Source organism: Diabrotica virgifera, chromosome 5, assembly GCF_917563875.1.
Source record: "Diabrotica virgifera virgifera chromosome 5, PGI_DIABVI_V3a".
Taxonomy (NCBI): Eukaryota; Metazoa; Arthropoda; class Insecta; order Coleoptera; family Chrysomelidae; genus Diabrotica; species Diabrotica virgifera.
Window position 1 is genome coordinate 111116723 of NC_065447.1, and position 8996 is coordinate 111125718.

At 32.0% G+C, this 8996-nt stretch overlaps 1 long non-coding RNA gene across 1 annotated transcript; it reads left to right on the forward strand.

Moving 5' to 3' along the window:
• Nucleotides 1-6150: 6150 nt before the first annotated feature.
• LOC126884292 (uncharacterized) lies at nucleotides 6151-7294 on the forward strand. Its single transcript, XR_007697943.1, has 3 exons — nucleotides 6151-6294; nucleotides 6446-6766; nucleotides 7089-7294. It is a non-coding gene; the product is annotated as an uncharacterized LOC126884292 (long non-coding RNA).
• The last annotated feature ends 1702 nt before the right edge of the window (nucleotides 7295-8996 follow it).

Here is an 8996-nt window from a genome sequence, read left to right on the forward strand (position 1 = left end):
GTGTGTGTGTGTGTGTGTGTGTGTGTGTGTGTGTGTGTGTGTGTGTGTGTGTGTGTGTGTGTGTGTGTGTGTGTGTGTGTGTGTGTGTGTGTGTGTGTGTGTGTGTGTGTGTGTGTGTGTGTGTGTGTGTGTGTGTGTGTGTGTGTGTGTGTGTGTGTGTGTGTGTGTGTGTGTGTGTGTGTGTGTGTGTGTGTGTGTGTGTGTGTGTGTGTGTGTGTGTGTGTGTGTGTGTGTGTGTGTGTGTGTGTGTGTGTGTGTGTGTGTGTGTGTGTGTGTGTGTGTGTGTGTGTGTGTGTGTGTGTGTGTGTGTGTAGAGGAAAGCGATGGCCTTAGACGCAGTCTATTAGCCACAGAATTTATTTTTATTCAAACGCATGTTTATATTAGATGTATATAAGATTAAATATCGATATTAGCGTCTTTAACGAAATTTAATATAGCATCGAAGACGTGTTTATTATTACTAGATAACACGGAACCAATGTTGAGAGGGAGAGGTGTGTTGAATTCTATTAAAGAATTATATAGTTTAGAGATAGCTGTGCTATTCTTTTGACACTCCAGGAACATATGGTTAATGTCACCTATGGACATGTTGTCACAGTCACATAACGGGGAGTTAAGTATCCCTAATTTATGAAGGTGCGCTGGAAAACGGCCGTGATTCAACTTTAAGCGAGTTATAACTGAAGTATACCTTTTTATATAATCAAAAGTCGTATGCGGTATTTTATTTGGAAGTTGTGGATAAAGCTGGAAATAAAGATTTTTCGATATCTTGCTAAAATTATTGTAAGATTCTGTCCATCTGTCTTTAATAGATTTTTTTAATTTAGTAGTTAAGTCGGTATGTGAAAATATTTTTACGAACTTGTCTGATTTACAAGCTTTTTTCGCTTCATAATCAACCCTTTCGTTACCGATAATACCGCTGTGACCTTTTACCCATATGAGAATTATTTTTTTATTTTGCTGATTTAATTGGTACAATAAGTTTTTTATTTCACAAATTAATTCTTGATTATATATATTTATTGGAGATCCTTCAATAGCTTGCAAAACGGACTTATAATCTGACATAATACAAACCGTTTGAACTGGATTTAGCGTGCACCATAATAGGCTTTTTTTATCGCCAAGGACTCGGCGCTGTAAATAGAGAATATATCCGCTAATTTAAATTTTTCGACATGATTGATGTGTGAAACAAAAAATGCTGCACCTGTTCCAACCTCACTTTTGGACCCATCTGTAAATATTTTAGTTACATCTCTTCCAAAAGCATTCAATGTGGTGGTGAGTATTAGGTTATTTAAATTAGGGATTTCTGAATATTCAGGGTATATAATTGTTGGCCGAAATATGATACTTTGATAACTATATTGAAATATTGGATATTTGGGACTATTTAATATAAAAATTTTATAATGGTTGGTATTAATAAAGCCATCTGCCAAGGGAGGGGAATTTTTTATCCTCCAATAAGGTGTTGTAAGATTACATGTGTTAATAAAAGCTATTTTTCGGATCATACTCGCATTAAATGTTCTGTATTTAATTATTTGTTTTTCAGCTAAGTACTGTCTACGTATATTTAATGGGGGTTATTGTATTTCTGCAAGGACTGCTTGGTTAGGCGATGACATCGTTAGACCCATACAAATTTTTAAAGCCTTATATTGTATACGATCAATAGTTATTAGATTCGTTTTGGATGACGCCCCGTATAATGTACAACCATAGTCCAATATGGAACGAATATATGCTTTGTAGAATGTATACGATACAGTAACATCTGCTCCCCATTTTTTTTGGAAACCACTTTTAGTAAATTTATGCCGTGTTCGGATCTTTTTTTAATATATTTTATGTGGTTAGTCCAAAGCAGTTTTTTATCTAGTACTATACCTAGGTACTTATATTCGTCGACGAATGGAATCGTGAACTCGTCTAGATAAGCAGCTCTAGCAGTTCTAACTCGGTGACGAGTAAAACATACCAAGGCAGTCTTATCCTGAGAAACACTGAATCCCATGTCATTAAACCAACCTGTTATCAAATGCATACATTCTTTTAAGTCATCTAAACATTTCTCATATGAACCATGGCTGAAGTAAAAACATAAATCATCCGCGTATTGTATCATGTTGAATTTATCACCTACTAACGTATGCAGATCTGCAGTGTATATATTAAATAAAATAGGGCTCAATACAGACCCCTGAGGTAAACCGTTACATACTGTGTGTGGACCATGTAATACGTTATTATGATCACGTAAAAATATTTTTCTATTATGAAAGATACTTAAGATATTGGTACATACAGTTTTATTAATTCCAATTTTTTCCATCTTTTTTGATAAAATATTTAGGTCAACTACATCATAGGCCCCTGTTAGATCTATGAATAAACATAATGTATATAGGTTTCTGGAAAAACTTATTTGTATATCTGAAACTAAGTGACTCACCGCATCTATTGTTCCTCGTCCTCTGCGAAAACCATATTGAATGCTTGGTAAAAGGGATCTATATTCCACAAAATGTTCTAATCTAAACTTAATTAATCTTTCGAATGTTTTGGTCACGCATGATATTAACGAGATTGGGCGGTATGATGATGGAATTTCTGGATCTTTATGAGGTTTAAGTAAGAGACAAATTATAATATTTTTAAAGCAGTCATAATATTTTTGTTTCCTCCACCAGTCATTAAATAATTGCAAAAGAAAATTTTTAGCAGAATATGGTAAGTTATAAATTATTTTATAAGTAAAGCCATCTAACCCGGGAGCTGTGTTCCGAATATTTTTGATCGCTAAATCCAATTCGTCCATTGTGAAAGAAGTAGACAATGCATCTTCATGATTAAATGGGAATTTGTTAAATGATTTTACCACAAAATTAGAAGCAGAAGGAGGACCTATTTTGTTTAGCATTTCCTCTATTAATTTTTTGGGAAGAGGTTTTTTGGGACAATGAAAATTTTTATTATTTACTGCTTTAACGAACTTCCAAATTTCAGTCAGTGGTGTATTTTTATTAAGTTTATTTAGGAAGTTAATCCAGCTACAACGTTGTTTGTTTTTAAATAAACGTTTAGCTTGGGCAGCTACGTTTTGATAAACTAAATAATTATTATGATTGGACTGAATTCTATAATTTTTTAAGGCCGTTTTCCGTTTTTCTACCATCTTAATACATTCCTGATCCCATCAAATTGGTCTTGGGGAAATGGGAGTAAAAGATTTTTTAACAGGCATAGACCGAGTCGCTGCATTGGAAATCATTTCGAAAAATGTTGATGCATTACTTGTGTTATTTTCAGTAAGTAACTGAGTAACATCTTTTTCCAAGAGTATTTGGAATAATTCCCAGTCTGCGCATGTGTCATTCCACTTAGTAGATGGGTTTATTGAAAAATTTTAAGGCTTAATTTGGATGTCGATAGCTATTGGGTAGTGGTCCGATCCCATAGTGTCATCTAAGACCGTCCAAGCTGATTTATCAACTAAAAAATGAGAGCTTAATGCTATGTCAACAGCTGAATGATTTCCACTAGAGTTAATTCTAGTGGGAGTACCATCGTTTAATACAACAAGGTCTAGATGATCTATTGCATCTACTAAAATTTTTCCATCTCGATCATCAGGTATAGGTCCCCACCTATCATGGTGCGCATTAAAGTCTCCGCAAAAAAGAGTATGGGACTTGAACTGCTGAAATAATTGTAGCCAGTCGGTAAAATTGACAACCACGTCAGGTGGTCGGTAAATAGACACTATTGATAAGTTTATAGAAGGTAAAGTAATTGCGCAAACTTCTAAATCTTTGTTTAACGACTGGATGATATTAACCTCTTTAAAACCGAGCCCTTGCGCTACAAAAATACCTACGCCACCATAACCATCAACTCTACATTTTTTAACTAAATTGAACCCTCTCAAAAAAAAGTTTGCGTCAGGCTTAAGCCATAGTTCTGATATAACAATGATGTCAATATTTGTACTGTTAACAAAATTAATTAAACTTGCTTTATTTGCTTTTAAAGATCTGCAGTTCCACTGCAAAATAAATAGTTTTTCTTTTTTAATATTATGGTTCGGAATCGGGAAGGATAATAATATTCGGATTCAGATCCACTAATATTAATGTCCATTCCATCTGTGTGATTGTCGGTATCAAACATATTATTAACAAATTCTCTTATATCTGATTCTGCAAAAGTAACTGGGCTAGACGGAAAACTTTTTTGAAGTTGTTTAACGAATGTAGATAGTATAAGTACTGACTTTTCTTTATAGTTCATATATTCGTCCCTATAAGGATTAGGAAGAACAGTATTAGCATTTAATTTTAATTGGGGGGTTTTTTTTATTGGTGACATTTCTGTAGTGGGAGATAGTGGGGAAGGTTTTCGTTTTTTGGAAGTAGGAATATTTGTTTTAATAAAGGGTTTCCTTAGTACGGCTGAAGAACTCTGAGAAGATGTTTGCCTTACTTCAGGCAATGGTGGAAAGTTGTTAATATTATTTAACACCGAGAACCTGTTATTCGTAATAATTTTGGCATAAGAAGGATTTACATATATATTTTCAGCTTCTTTAAAGGAAATGTTTTCCTGAGCCATAATATGTTTAATTTGTTTTTGTTTTGTGAAAATAGGGCATTTACGGGAGATTGAAGTGTGTTCATTGTTTTTACAGAAAATGCAAACATTTTCTAATTGACACTCATCTTCCAGATGATTCAAACCTGTGCATTTTTTGCATCTGCTGTCTTTAGATTTGCACTGTCTGGCCGAATGGCCATAACGCAAACACTTAAAGCATTGGACAACCGGTTGTACATAAGGTTGTACTTGAAAATTACAAAGATTAATTTGTATATTTTGTGGGATTTCATTGCCCAAAAATTGTACTATAATCATGTGTCTATTAACTAAACTGGAATTTCCGTCTGAGTCTATAATTTTTCTTTTCATTCTTTGAACGCTTACAATTTTTTTATTGGAAATAATGGCTTTTAGTAGATACTCCTCGGAGAAAGTCGTATCAACCATTCTGACGATGCCTTTTTTATGGGTGTAAAATTTAGGGATATATGCTACTAAATTATTTTGATTTATAACATAATGGTTTACTAGCGAATTAGCCGATTCCATAGTTTTAAATATGACTTTTACGCGGTTTATTCCTACTGCTTTTATATCCTCCACTTCTTTACTTAATTTCTCCTCCGGGAGTATATAGTGACCAATTTTAATTGGGAAAAGCCTTCCAATATGTTTTTCTTTACTTTCCACGAAAACAAAATAAGGACCTTTATCGCCTGGTCTATAACAATAATATTATTATAACTAGAATCAGTATTTTCTTTTTCAGTATTGTTCGGACAATTATTTAAATTTAAATCGGGCGGTTTCCCGCCCGTATTTTCTCCCATGGTTTATAAAATATTAGAAATGTTTTCAATTAATATTTGTAAATAAAATATATAAATCGTAAAATCAAAACCAAACTCTTAAATATAAATAGGAAACAATAGTTGAAATACTAGGTATTTCAATTAAAATATAATTAGCAGGTAATATACTTATCACAGCAAAAAGTAAAAATACCAGCACACGAATTTATGTCCGCACTATTAGACTGATGAATTCGAACTGTCAAAAGCCCTATTGTCTGGTTATAGATAAATGAGAAATTTAAAGAGATAGACCAATTGGTGTATTACCACTTTAAACACACCTATTGGTCTATCTCTTTAAATTTATTATTTATCTGTAACCGGCCAATACAGATAAACGAAAAATTTAAAGAGATAGACCAATTGGTGTATTTAAAGTGGTAATACACCAATTGGTCTATCTCTTTAAATTTCTCATTTATCTATAACCGGGCAATACCTAACTTTTTTATTTGCGTACACGTTAGCGTGTACCTAGACACAGCGTTAAAAAAACCACAAATCGGCAGTCGGCAAACCATGCATTTCCGGTATATATATATTCTTTATGTCCACTTTACATGGGAGAGATTAAATGTCCAGCAAACGACGGCACTGTTGCCAGATTCCTTTTAGCGGGAATTTTAAAATTTGGTTTTAAATTTGACAGTTCTGTTTTCTCAACTCAAAAATCTTAACCTTACTTTTACAAGTGGTTAGGATTATTATGTATTTTATTTACATGTAAATATTGAAACAAATAATATTGTACTGTTTCATAATTTAAAACTCATTATGTTACAGCCTTTTCCAGTTGATAAAATTGCAAATCAAAAACTTTTAGGTAGGTACCTGTAACTTCCACATTATTATTTATTTTTTAAGTATTAAGGTTGATGTTGAGTATTTGGTAATACTAGATAATAGAATAGATACAAAGTAAGCAATAAGTAGTATAACTGCCCATGTAATCACCTGTTATGTTGTTTTTGTAGATTTTACTGTGTGGATGGCACAGGAAGAAAACAAGAGTACTTACAAGAACATGAAACATCTTATTATGAATGTATGCGATCCTCAAAAAATTATTCTACAAAACAAGATCGAGAAAGAGCTTTAAAATCCCAAGGATCCTGCAAAATGTTTATTTCCTGTACTAGTCGAAGAATAATAGTATCTAAAAACATTGAAACTGATTTTTGTGGAGTAACATATTTTAAAACACATTATGACATGAGGATGATATAGAGTACTTACATATACCAAAATCAGATAAATATCTCTTCAAAGTTTATTTTGAGAGTTTTTTCAAAAATGTAAGTAAAATATTTAATATTTACACATATACAATATGTTGTTCTGAAGCTATTTCCTTGTGGCATTTTTACAATTAATTAATATATTTTGTATTTTGACAACAGCACCCGATTTGGGCATCAAAACGTTAATAAAATTATTTTTTTCAATTTAATTGTGGCTTATTTCCGATCTAAATAGTTAATGTACAATATGTTTTAAAACAAAATTGTTACCACTAAACCACTTTTTAAATATTAATCATGAATATTTACAGTTTACAATTTTAAACTATCATAGTGTTTTTAATTCTCCTAATATACCTATATTTTACCTTTTTAGTGCACTTCAGACTGTTCAGGATAGCATAGGAGGTGAATTAAAAATAATTGATTTACTTACAAGAAAAGATATCACAAACATTAAACACCCTTGTGGCATTGATTTGAAAGATGGATATAGGTACAAACATGACGCAACCAGTGTTCATTTTTGGGTCGAATGCTTACAGACTACGTCATGTCCAATATTATTTTACAAACAACAGGGCATACTAATGGATATTCATCCTGGATTTAACATTTATGATTTTTGTCTTATTTTAATGAATGCTGTGCCAAAATGAAATGTTAATTAAGTTTGGTAAATCTTTTATCGCAATAGATGGAACTCATTTCTTATGACTTTGAACTTATGACAGTATTAGTAAAAAATGAATTTAGGAATGGATTTCGTAATGATTTCTTATTTTCAAATAGAAAAGATACCTACTTTTATTTACCAAGTTTTTTTTTAAATACATGTGTGTGATGGTGTTATATGTACAGTTGAGTGTTTTCATATCAGACATAACTGACACCTTTTACAATGCCTGCTCAAATGTAACGGGTTCTGTTCCTAATAGACTGTTTTAAGTGCCTGGCACATAGATAGGGCATGTCAAGTAAATCTTAATAAAATATCTGATTCTGAAAAAAATCTTATGTATTAATGATGTTTTAGAGAGTATCAATAGCTTTTTGGGTAGAATTCTAAGTGATGCAGGTACCTACATACAATTTTAGTAAGTATTTCCAGTAGAACTACTGCAATAACATCCAACAATCTATTGTTATAGGAAAGGTTGTGGAATTAATACCAATATCATAAGATGTCCATAAAATTTTGGACAAAAGAGTATCCATCAGTTGTTATCAGTTAAGCTTAAAACTTGGCACACATGGAGAGCTATACTATAATATATTATATTATATCTCATATCGTTATATATATATATATCATAATATATATTATAGTTCCGTGTATGCAGGCTCACTCATTACTAGAGTGAGCGATATGAGATATAACAATAATATATTATAGTATAGCTCTCTGTGCATGACCAGATTAACACATTCAGTGACCATCTTGAACAAACGCCACTTGGCTGGTACCACATACTTAAATCATTTATTTAGTTACACAGTACTACTGACACAACTTATGTGTCATCAGTAACTTTGGTAAAACCTTCGTGACGCTACCCATACGTCATGGTCACCGAAAATTTTAAAGCTTGTTACCGAGGATGGGGCTATACTAAAATATATATTATATTTCATATATTACCTTATGTATCCATAATAATTATATTTATATTATGGAGCCTGAAGACCAAAACAAACCTTTTCAATTGGGTGGTTAATGTGTTACATATGTAATGTCATGATTTATGTATTTTTAGCACTAACACATTTGTAGGTAGCAAATCATGTTTGTTAATATTATCTAATTTTAATTGTTTATTTTGATTTTGAAATAAATCTTTTAATCAAAAAAGTGTTGTTTAGTTGTGTACACCCAGCAAATATCCTGATGTAATGCAGACGCCAATTGAATATGATGCCATAAAGATGTCTTTCTATGGTTAAAATTTCACAGCCTAAAGACGTCATTTATATAACTTCCTAGGACGTCACAAAATGCCCGCAATAAGAAAATAGAATTAATAACTCGCCTCGCCTCCAGGTAAAGTAAAGGTGCTGCGCCAATAAGAATGTTTTTTTTTCAATTTTTTTTTATTTTGTGGCTTTAGTGCTTAGCTATTTAGCCAGATACATGATGAGAATTAACATTAAAACTAATACAAATTAATACTAGTACATATTTTATTAATATTCTGAAAATTATATCCACTTAATACTAAAATAAAAAAGTGTCCATCTACACTATCCACACATTTTCACTTTTGAAATCGTAAATCTCTATTGC